The sequence below is a fragment of the Rhinopithecus roxellana genome, chromosome 7 (genome assembly GCF_007565055.1).
Source record: "Rhinopithecus roxellana isolate Shanxi Qingling chromosome 7, ASM756505v1, whole genome shotgun sequence".
In the NCBI taxonomy this organism is placed as follows: domain Eukaryota; kingdom Metazoa; phylum Chordata; class Mammalia; order Primates; family Cercopithecidae; genus Rhinopithecus; species Rhinopithecus roxellana.
In genome coordinates, this window is record NC_044555.1 from 13,386,904 (window position 1) to 13,398,801 (window position 11,898).

The following is an 11,898-nucleotide window of genomic DNA, read 5'->3' on the forward strand; positions in this document are numbered from 1 at the left end:
GTGGGAACTGAACAATGAGATCACTTGGACTCGGGAAGGGGAACATCACACACTGGGGTCTATCATGGGGAGGGGGGAGGGGGGAGGAGGGAGGGATTGCATTGGGGAGTTATACATGATATAAATGATGAATTGATGGGTGCTGACGAGTTGATGGGTGCAGCACACCAACATGGCATAAGTATACATATGTAACAAACCTGCACGTTATGCACATGTACCCTAGAACTTAAAGTATAATAATAAAAAAAAAAAAAAAAAAAAAAAAAAAAGAAAAGTCCTTCTTATTAATATGAAATATCTAGGTTAGAAGTAAGGGTATATTACAGATAAAGTTATTTCCTTTGGGTCTATCTTAACAATTTCTGAAAAACTTCATGCAATTGCATAAGCAGCTTTTCTCATAATGCAGAAATATTTCAGGAAACCAAAATAGTAAGCCAATTTCTGTATTACTTCTTCATAAACTAAAATGGCCTTTCAGCCTGAATTCTAGTTGTGATTTTGTTGACATGAACTTCTGTATAGAAAGAAAATGTTTCTGTTTTTGAATTTCTTGTTAGATGCTAATATAAATAAGTCCAGATTTACTTAGTGCAAGGAAAATTGGAGATTTGTTTATTATCCTTCACATCAAATTGACGATTTGATTTTCAGATGGGCTCTATTCAGCAGGTCCAATTAATTTGAACTTCCCAGCACAGTTCAGCCAATACAGCTAAATGATTTTCAATTTTCCTCAGGCAATGATTAGGAGGATGATAATTTTTCCGGCCTTTTTAGATCAAATATCCCAATATTTCAGATTGAATATGTGTAATAGTAAACACACATATAGTACTACACACTAAAGTATCCTGTACATGCTAAAGTATACATACTATAGTAAAAGCTATTTAACATTCGACAGAACAAAGGAAAATGAAATAGGCTGCCTCTGGTAACTTATAACTCATTGTGGAGATAAGTTTGTAATTACTTATCGTTCTGGAGTTTGGAGAATATTCTTTTATTCAAGTTCCATGTTGGTTTCTCAAATCTCAAGAGATTTTCACTTAACAATTATGTCAAATTTTGGTAGAGATACTGTATTATTGATCACTGCACTGTGTGGTCCCCAGCTTTTTCCTTCTTCCAAAGTTCAGGGACTTTCTTGTAAGGGGAAGTAGAATTAATGTGAAACCGATGGCCTACTCTGCTAAAGGAAAAATGGTTCCCTCAGCAATTGACCCTTTCAAATTATGATGTGGATAGTTGCAATTCATTCGTGATCTTTCTTTCTAATCTTATCTCTCCAACAGAAAAGACCATATCTTCTAGTAGTAGCATAATTCCCACTGGGTCATATCCCTTGAAAATTTCCAAGCTTTTAGACAAAGATTGCCCTAGGTATGTGTCAGAGAATCACCTTGAAAAAGAACACGAATAAATAAGGTTTATTGTAAGCTTAATAGACTCTGTCAATTTGCTAGGCACTTTTCTAAGTACTCTACATATATTGGCTCTGTTTATATTCTCCATAAACCTGTGAGATGGACATCATTATCATCATTCAAAAGATAAGGTAAGCCGAGCGTGTTGGCTCACGCCTATAATCCCAGCACTTTGGGAGGCCAAGGCGGGTGGATCACGAGGTCAGGAGATCGAGACCATCCTGGTTAACACAGTGAAACCTCGTCTCTACTATAAATACAAAAAATTAGCCGGGTGTGGTGGCACACACTTGTAATCCCAGCTACTTGGGAGGCTGAGGCAGGAGAATCACTTGAACCTGGGAGGCGGAGGTTGCAGTGAGCCGAGATCAAACCACTGCACTCCAGCCTGGGCTACAGTGAAAAACTCCATCTCGAAACAAACAAACAAACAAACAAACAAACAAAAAAAAAAAAAAAAAAAAAAAACAGAAAACGTAAGTAGCAACTTAGTATCACACGAAAATGAACTAACTAGTGGAAACCAGATTTGAACCCAGGCAGTCTGATTTCAGAGCCTCTGCTCTTATTTTTATACTACATAATTGCACAGAGATGGTTACTCCTTCTTCATAATTCAGCTTTCTCCAATCATGAAACTATTACTATTGAGTAGCACCTAAGTTAAATCTGGTATCAAAAATGTTAGCCTAAATTATTGTCTTCCTCATTGTCTGTCACATGTCTTTAGTTTCTCAGCACATTCCGCCATTCAAGAAATATTTATAGAGCATCCACTATGTTTTGGGGATTACTCGAAACTTCAAGGTAAGGATGCAAATGAAATAGAGCTTGTGCCTTTAGGGAAATAACCTATTAGGAGAAGTCAATTATTTAAAAAGTAAGGTCAGGGAGGTATCAGAGACACCATGGATAATATGTGCTGGGGAGCACAAACAAGTAAGAAGGGTTTTCATTCTATCTGGGCCCCTAAGAAAGCCTTTCTTCAGATTTCCTCTTTAAAATTATATGGTGTTAAGGGCAACATTAACATAAAAAGATTTTGATTGTGAACATCAGAGATCTACAGCAATCACACACTGCCTTTACTAGTCATTACATCAAAAAATAAGCCATACAAAATATGATTTATTTATATAATTTTGATAATGCAGAGCATGTCCTACAAGTTCTCACTCATAGATTCTGCTGAGAAAACACATAACTATACATCTATGGTATTTAGTAATGCTCAGAATCTTCTTCATGTAGAGTATGACATCTTGATATCCCTCTGGTGCTCTGCCCATCTACACTAGGAAATAAGTTTTCAAAAGTTATTTGAACTTATTACATGGCCATTTCGCTGGCAATCCTCTCTGTAATGATGTCTTAGAATTTTCATAAGATGTTTAAAATTATTCCATTTAAATGGACATGTTTTTACACCAGTCTGGGTACTACTAGAAATATAAATAAGTAATTTAGCCAGCATGTTTGCATATGGAACTGTGTACATATATGTATAACTATGTATGTTGATGTGGTTTCCGATCTTTGGGAAACAGGGAAAAGTTTTATGCTGTTACTTGTGGCCATAAAATTACCTGAGTTACCTGGTATTCCTAAGCCCGGTTTAAGATAATAGAGTGGGTTGCTACAGAAAAAGTATCAAACCCTGAATTATATTTATAGTATAATATATAATCTTTATTTCACAAGTATATTTTTATTTACAGGTGATTTAATCTTTTCCTATTGAATCATCTGTACATAAGAGAAAGGTAGAAATAGTTATAATAAATCATCTAATAAGTGATTGAACTTAGGAGCTATGGAAAGCTTACCATAATTAATGAAGCTTATCATAGAGACTTCTGGTGTTCTCCCATATCCAGTTCTCTTTCAAGAACACAAGAGGTCTATGCACCCTTACTCATCTACAGTTATGTTGGGCTATAGTGAATTAAAATCTTTGTGTCTTGAATCACTTCTAGTCTGAAAGATTTAACTTTCAGAGTAAGACTCTAATGCTTTTCTTTCCCTATTAACCGAGGAGACTGCAAATTCCAGATGGTACAGCAAGAAGATAACAGAGCTTTCATAAGCTTGGACTACTATGTCGCCACATGAAGTATTGCTGACCTGAAGAGTTGCCCAGGACTACAAGGAAATTTGCATGATGTGTTAAGTCACTGAGATTGGAGACTGTGTGTAATGCAATCCTGTTTAATACATATTTCAAGGGATATTATATAATTTTGCAATAACATGTTTCCAAATAGTCTTGGTCACTTGGGATTCTTCATTTATTTTGAATGTCTGGTAAGATTTAAAATGAAGCAACTAACAATTATGTTACAGATGTATCATTGATTACAATTTAGCAAAATGATTTCAAAGATTTTATGCCATTTGATCCTCAGTCTTTATACAAATTCAGTGAGAGAACTGAGGCATAAAAATTTAAATGATTTTATCAAAAGGCTCAGCAAGAGGTGGAGTACAGATGATTTTTCTTGCTTCTGTATTCCTTCTATTTTACTAGCATTAATAAATGTAGTCTTATTTTTATGTGAAATAATAATATCATAGTAAATCTGATGACAGGTGGAAGAATGAAATATGGTTTGATACATTTGGGTCTTCAGTAATTATTTAAATAATCCCATAACTGTTTTTCATGGTATTACTCTCTTATATTTAAATAATACAGAGATTGTTCTTAGATCTTTGTTATGCATTCCATGTGGTTATTTGGTGTGTCCACCATAACAGATGGTTGGAACCCCAAACAGTCCTTCTGGGAGAGTTTAATTCGGGAAAATGGGTTCTGATGATCATAAAACCTCAGGATCATAGCTATAGCAATGATGCCTATATTACATCAACTTGACTCTATACGAGATTATCATTTTAAACAATGAAGCAGTGAGCAATTAATTATTTTCAGGAAAAATGACTTTAACACTGACTAAGGGAAGAAGACAAAGAAATTCCCCTTCCTATTCTTTTTTATCTGTACGGTTTTTGGTGGTTAAATTACAGATGGAGTATCATGGCATATAATAAACACATTAATTGTATACACTAGCAAACGTGCTTCCTCTTCCTCCCATAATACGTGCATACACACACTAATACACACTACACACACACAGGAAAATACAGACTCAGCAAATGTCCATTTATCTTGCATTTCATATAGAGCAGAAAAATATTCATATTTGTTTTTTGCCTTTCTAGTTTCCTTTTCTAAACAATTCAGGATATATGACAATGAGATGACACAGATATATTACTCTGTGGAGATATGCGCTTTCACGACGTTGGCAAGTGGTTTGAGATTGATGATACAAAACTGCTCCAGCAGTTGATTTGGCATTGTATGCTCTTCTCCTCTAATGAAAGAAAGAGCTACACATGGATCATAATTATCAAGAACTATCTGTTACTGTCAGTGACAGAAGAAAATCATATTCAGTTTCACTGGGTGTATTAGATACTATTGCTGAAGATTAAATAAAGGTAATACATTGTAGATACAGAAGGAATACATTAAAAATTAGCTGAGATATTTATAAGATGCCACAATAGGAAGCAGAGTTCATGGCATTACCCAAGGTAATGATGTTTTGGCATTGAACATGACTTACATATTCATGCAATGGTAAAGGTTTTTCTGTTTCAGAAGTTTTTTTTATAGAAAAAGGAAACAAGCATGTAATCACTGGTATTAAGTGTATTACAGGAAGTAACTAAGCAGATGAAATCTTTCTGAACATTCTCCAGCTTTGCAAAAATATGCTTAACTCGTGGCTATATCATCTGGTACATGACCTGTCTTTTAAAAAATCTGAATACGAAGCACAAATACTTTAAAATATTTTCAGTGTTAAACAAAGCATAAACAAATACTGAGTTTTTGGTAAGAAATAGAGATGTATGAAATGTTATCTAAGTTCTATAAATTAGAATGACTTTACTATGTTCTTTATTATGTTTTTAAAAATCTCTTTAAATTCAATATTATCTAACTTTGAAATGGAAATGAGATACAGAAATACTATTTACATTACTGAATGTAAATTTTCAAGTATTCGTAATAATGGAGGGGAACCTGGAAAATACTGGTCTCAATTAAATTTGGATTTAGAGTTGTAGTTACCTATTCACAACCTCAGCATGCAGCTAACTCTGTTTTTCTACTGCGTTGTTAAATTATATTAGCTATACCAATGCAAATATTAGAGGACTTGAGAGTATAATAACTTAACAATTTCCTGACTGAGAAGAAAGTGAGTGATCTTCTATCACATTAATCAATTGCTACCATTGATGACACTGAGCAGAAAGAACAATTAGAATGAAGAGCTTCAGAATTCCCAGTGGATACAGTATGGTTTCACCGCAGCAGCTGTTTTACTTTGTCTGTGTTTCTGCAGTGGTAGAACTTAAGTTTCCCTAACCACTCTTGCACTTGTGTATTGACGTTATGCTCTGAAATCCACTTTCAGAGAATCTCTCTGTTTATTAGTTTTTTTTTTTTTTGCTTGTTTATTGTATTTCACTACTGTGATAATTAAGAGTATGTTTCTTATCAATCCAGCCAATAAGTTCATGTAAAATTGGTAGTTAGCTATAAAGACAGATGAGCCATCAATACATATCCTATAAGAAATTCCAAAACAGAAGTAGAGTTGTCTGGTGTAATTAACTTGGAGTTTAACAAGGTATAATAATAATTACAATAAATGTTATTTTCTGGTTTGTTGGTTTTTTGTCACACCGTTTTCTAACTGGACAAAGTTTCTTTACATGTTTTTCTTTTTCTCTGTCGTTTAGAAGGCAAAAAAGTTTTTAAAACTTCTACATTTGGATGACTAAAATGTTTGACATTATCAAGTGTTAGGGATATGGAGATATTAGAACGTTTACATTGCTCATGATGATTTAAATCTGCGCAGCTGTTTTGGAAAAAAATACCTAGCAGTAAGAACTTAAGCTAAACAGCAACTTCAGCAACTAATTTTACACCTGGATATATACCTAACAGAAATAAGTGTTTACGAATGTGCAGGAAATGTACAGGAATGATTACAGAAGTTGTATTCATAATAGCCAAAAGCTAGAAACAACTCAAATGTCCATCGAAAAATGAATGGGTAAATCGTGATATATTTATGCAATGGAATATTACACAACAATGAAAAAAACAAGCTGTCATTACATGCAACAATGTGGCTTAGTTCCACAGACATGATGCTTAGAGAAAGAAGTCAAGCAAAAAAGAGTAGGCACCGTATGATTCCATTTATATGAAACCCGAAAGGGCAAAATTAATCTGTGGTAGTAGAGATCAGAAGAGCATATACCCTTGTAGGGGGAGGCTACTGGCTGTGTAGGGGGCACAGGAGAGTTCTTCTGGGGCGCTGGAGTTGTTTCATAACTTGATCTGGATGGTGGTTACATATGTGAACAAATGTAAAAATCCACAGAAATTAAGATATGTGCATTTTAATGTATATCCTCAATTAAGAAAAATCTACTGGTGATCATATATAAACTTTAAGAATTACTGAGTTCATACTTCTTTATTCGACAATGTTAAGAATTAAACTAGACCATCTGGAATTGTCCATCCCTATATATGAAAATAAATTGGCACCTTTTCTCTAGATTTTGTTTGTGTAGATTGGTATCTTCATTTTAAACATTATTTTCGTTTCTGTTTTTCTTGTTGATTTAAGGCATATAGATTTTTTTTTATTTCTCTTTGTGGCCACATTTTAAACAATTATTTAAAATTAAATTTTTGTTAAATGGTTTTAATTATTCCCATCAGTCTCCCTAGTTCTTGAGTTTTTTTGATTCATTTCCGAATACTCCTTCAAAGTTGAGGGATCTATTTTCTAATCCTTGTTCAAATGACATTTCAGGTGTAAACAAAACCTCTTCTAGGGATAGAATTCTTTTTCATCCAAAACTTTAATTTCTTGCTTTTAATTTAAAACAGGAGAAGACTGATAGCAGTAAGGGCTTCTTTCTTTAGAGGAAGAATTTTTTAAATTCTTTCTTTCTGCCTGTATGGGAGAAGATGTTTTTATCATGTTATTGAAAATTATATATTTCAACCCTATATTTGGAGGTATTTCCCTTTTCAACAGTTTTGGAAATCAAAAACCCTGGCTTTACACCAAAATTTTGTGTCTATATTCACATTAGAATTGGGTTTATTATCATATTTTATGGCATTTGTTTCAATTTTTCTGGTTCCTTTATATGATCACAAATTTTCTGTATATTGGATTTTCCTTTTCTTTATTTCACATTTGTCATTTTCTCTTTTTTTAACATTATGGACTGAATATTTGTGTCTCTCCAAAATTTGTATGCTGAAATTCTAGACCCCAATGTTATAATATTAGGAGGTGGAGCATTTGCGGGGTAATTAAGATTAGATGAGATCATAAGGATAAAGCCCTTGAGGATGGAATTAGTGGCCTTATAAGTCAGGAGAGAGTGAGCCTGCTTCCCCTCTCTGCTTTCCACCATGTGAGTATACAACCAACAGACAGCAGTCTTCCATCTGAAAGAGGGCTTTCACCAGAACTTGACCCTGCTGATACCCTGATCTCAGATTTCTAGCCTCCAGAGCTGCGAGAAATACCCTTCTGTTATTTATAAGCCACCTTATTTATGGTATTTCAATATAGCTGCCCCAGGTGACTAAGACAATTTATATCCCCTTGACTTTTCCCTATTTATTTTTGAAGAGATTTTCAGATTTGTCCTCCATATTGTTGTTTCCATCATTTTGGAATTATGATTTTTGCCCTTGCCCTTCTTAGGCAATTTAATTTTTATAACCAGAATTATATTGGCTTTACTTTCCTTATGAACTAGAGCTTCCTAATCTTTGCTTCTGCATGTTACCCAGTCTCCTTTCTGGATAACTCTGTTGTCTCACTATCTCATTGCCTAATCTTGCTTCAGAAATCCACATCTTCTTGAATTTAGTTGAAATGACATAACAATTGATTACTCTATTTTTGCATTTCTCAAATGTTTGTTTTCTTGGCTTTTCTTATGTTTTTATATTATAAAACTTAATGTGTAAACTCCATATGTCTTTAGATTCTGTTTATTTGAACAATGGAAATTATGAACAGGCCTGGTATTTGTTTTAAAACAAAAATTTAATTTTAAATAATTGTTTAAAATGTCGCAAACAAGGGCTACTTTCATCTTTCTGCTCTCTACCGCTATTACAAGGCTCCCATCATTTACTAAGCTCTAGAGCAGCTTGGTAAGTAGTTATACATCAGCTATGAGGCAAAAAGGGGCAGTGAGGTCTGTAGGACATCTAATCAGGGAATATTTATATCATTCTTCTCTGTGTTTGATGAAGATGGCAAAGTATAGTGTGACTTGCTTGGGCTCCTTCCTACTGCTGTCTTTGTAATCAGGTAAAATACATATTATTTGAGTGGTATCATCCTCACTACACCTGCAGATGAATTTCGATTTCCTATTGCAGCCCCTATCCTGCGTCTAACATCTATCTACTCCAAGTACTGTTGATCTACAGCAGTAAAGAGGCCACCACATGGTGCCTCTTCCTCTGCCTAAATAGCCTGCTCTTTCCTTCTGCCTTTACTCTTTCAGCCTTTTTCCTTTTGAATTTCCATTTTCATAGATCCTTACTTTATAAGATAAGCAGCAAGTCATTTATTGATCTCTTTCTAAGATTTATTATCATCTGCACCACATTTAACAGAAATACTTTTCACGTTCTTTCCATGTGTATAACTCTTTCCCATAACTCACATGATTCCCAGTACCTGTAAAACAAAAACAACAGTTGCTCGGAAATAGCAAAGTTTTTTCGTGTCAGAATGAGAGGGATTTCTCCCAAGAGTGACCATAAAACACTGTATTTTTTTCCTTTGCTGTACAATACACTTGACTTCTTAATCATCAATAAGTGAACTGTTTAAAATCTCAATTTGAAGCATAAGACATTCTGACCCCATTTCTTATCCTTCTAGGTCACTTATATCAGTACTCTTAATTCAGTAGCTATTTTTCTTTATAGAGGCCTCTCACATACAGATGATGGATTATCCATTGCCTGTGGTTGTCTACATCCCTTTCTTACCCAGCTAAGGGTCCTTGATCCATCATTAAAATCACTCCTTTGCAATTATCTGCAATATTCTTGCTCCACTCTTTCCCTATTATACATGCCTGACTAAAGGAATCTATCCAAGTACTTTATGCCTTCAGTCAGGAAGTTGCAATCAGCACAAAAATGCACACAAATATTTTACTTGGACATACTTTACATTCATGATCACACACTGCAAATACACTCAACATTGCCAGACGATCTTCCTTTACTTTCTTAATTTGACTGATTGCCCACTCCTTATTTTTTCATAATTTGCCCTCTTTCCTCAAATAGCCAATATTTTTACATCTATCCTATCTCTCAGCTGTATTCTTATCTTACTTTTCTGTGATCAAATAGGAACTCTAAATGAGAAAACTCCTTCAGCTTCCGTTGACCAAATCTGTCATTGTGACTTCTTTTGTACTCACATTCTCTGTATTTCTTGCTTTGCAATGCCCCTACTTCTAAGGCCAGCCTCAGCAATTGCTACTTTTGATCTCAGACTATCTTCTTAAGCATGATATTCTTGTGATTACATACTTTTTCTTCTGCCGTATCAAATCTGTGTCTCTACTACGCATTTTCTAAAACATGCAAAATAGAATTTTATCAACAATCTTAAAAAACTGCTGGGGTATTAGTCAGGGTAGGCTTAGCTCTGATAAGGTAATAAATGCACCTAGATAACTCAGTGGCCAAACACAGCAAATGTTTGTTTCTTCCTCATATCACAGTCCAACATAGGTAGCTCAGCTCTTCTTGCTGGCTTTCCTCAAAGTGGACTCAGCAACCCAGGTTGCTTCCATTTTGTGGTTTTACTATCTGGATCACATGACTTTCCAGTTTGCCACTGGAGGGAAAAAAATAAGTGGAAGATTGCATAGAAGACTTTTAAAGCTCCTTGTTGGAAATGACATGCATAATTTCTAATGACACTCCATTGTCCAGATGTAACCCCATAATAGAAACTTAACTGCAAGGAAGGCTGAGAAACTCATTCTTTCTACTCTTAGGAAAAGGAAACGCTGTTGTGAGCACATAACGTGTTCTCTGGCATGGTAGCACTGATCCCACATACCCCAATTAAGCTATTGCTCTATGCCTCTGTTCTTCTTAAGAACAAAGATTTTTTAAAGTTTTGTCTTTATTCTCTATTTCAACATCCTCAAATTCTTTTTTTCTCTTCAACAAACAGCAATCCATTTTTCCATGCAACTAATTCATGCTGCTTTTATCAATGATCTGAAATGTGACAAATAGAATGGTTAGATTTCTATCTTCCTGTTAGTTGTACTCCAACAACAGTCCACACAGTTGGCCACTTCCTACTTCCTGGTATTTCTTGATAAGTATCATTTTGGTGTCCATGAAATATTAGTTCTTGTCTTCCATGTATTCTGCTGACTTCCATCTACTTGCTGACTTCCATCACAGTTTGCTTTATAGCTCCTTTAACTCTTCCTCAAGTTTTTTTCCTAGGTTCTCTATTTTTCACTCCTAAGAATAACATCTGGTTTCATGTCTTTAAAAATGTATCTTCAGTATAAACCTTCTTTCCATCTCCACTGCTCTTCACTAAGAGAAGCTTATGTATTTTTTCTCACCTAGCCCAGTACAGTCGTTTCATAACTAGTCTTCTTGCTTCCTTCCTGTTAAAGTTTGTAACTCTTGTCATCTTAAAATCTATTCCTTCTCCAAATAGCCAGAGTTACTTTGGGATCAAATTACATTAGTCCCTGGTTTACAGTCTTATAAAGGCTGACTATAAACCTGAACTCCTTAATATATATATACACATTCCTCTAACACTAATATTTTACTTGCCCCTTTGACCTCATTGCATACCACTTACCACTTACTCTAGCCACTCTGGTTTTAGTGCTCTTCATTCTCACCTCGGGGCTTTTGCAGTTGTTCTTGATTCCACCAGGAACTATCTTCCCCACATCTTCTCATGCATGGTAACTTCCTGTCATTTAGGTCTCATTTCTAACATAACTATCTTAGTGTGATTGTTTTTAATCATCTAATTAAAATATTCTATATCCCTTTCCTACTATCTTACTTTCGGTTTTCCTCAAAAGCAAATCTTGAGACAAGGATTTGAGTGTAAGTTGTTTATTTAGGAGGTGACACCAAGAAACAAAAATGAAAAAGTAGGGAAAATGAGAGAGAGAAGTGAAAAAAACCTAAAAATATGTCTTAATTGGCAGGTTGCTGCTTTGAACAACTGGGAGAAAATCTTTCAGGGAAACTCTAAGAAACTGTGGAACACACCTTAGGAAGAGAAGGAGGCTGTGATATTTATAT